The following is a 791-nucleotide window of genomic DNA, read 5'->3' on the forward strand; positions in this document are numbered from 1 at the left end:
CGACCAGCCAGAGAGTCAACAAAACCGGACACTTGGTAATAGTATGACAGTCGACACCCCACCCGAGCGAAGAAGCAACGGGGGAGAGGACAACGAGGAACGACGAACGCAATGCGTGCATTGCCACATACCCGAGCACGCGGTTTCTACCGGTTCACTGCTCACCTGGAAATCCCCTGCCCGTTCCAGGAGATACGCGCATGCATCGAGGACTTGAAATTCCTCACAGACGCGGAGACACGCAGCGAGAGGCAGACGCTCCTGCTGCTGCAGCACTTGGCAAACGCGCCGAGGGTCGTGCTGACAGAGGAGGCGGATGTACCTGAGAGCGCGAAGAGTGGACGACGGGCAAGGGGACAAGTCATGCCGTGTGCGGCAATGGAACGGCAAAAGCCCGCGAAAGAAAAGACCGAAACACGCAGGACAGGAGACCTAACTAGCGCGCGATCTGCCATGCGCAAGAAGGCGGCGGAGCGCAAGAAGCACGGCGGCAAACCGAGATGGACAACGACATGAGACGCCATAGCAGAGGGAGACTCGGGGGAGGCAAAGACACCCGGGAAAGGAGATAGGGGCGAAGACTCGCGACATGCCGTAGTGGAAGGAGACGGATGGCAGGGTGAGAGTCGAGGCAGAGCGAGGGGCGAAGGAGCGACGAAGGACAAAAATGCGAAGGCGACGAAGAAACAGAAACCGGAAGAAGGAAGGGAAAACTGAATACCTCAAATCGAACAACCGCAGACGAAGAGCAGTCCCTGAGAGAGGACTGCTCTTCGTCTGCGGTGGAATTC

The sequence above is a fragment of the Neospora caninum genome, chromosome IX (genome assembly GCF_000208865.1).
Source record: "Neospora caninum Liverpool complete genome, chromosome IX".
In the NCBI taxonomy this organism is placed as follows: domain Eukaryota; phylum Apicomplexa; class Conoidasida; order Eucoccidiorida; family Sarcocystidae; genus Neospora; species Neospora caninum.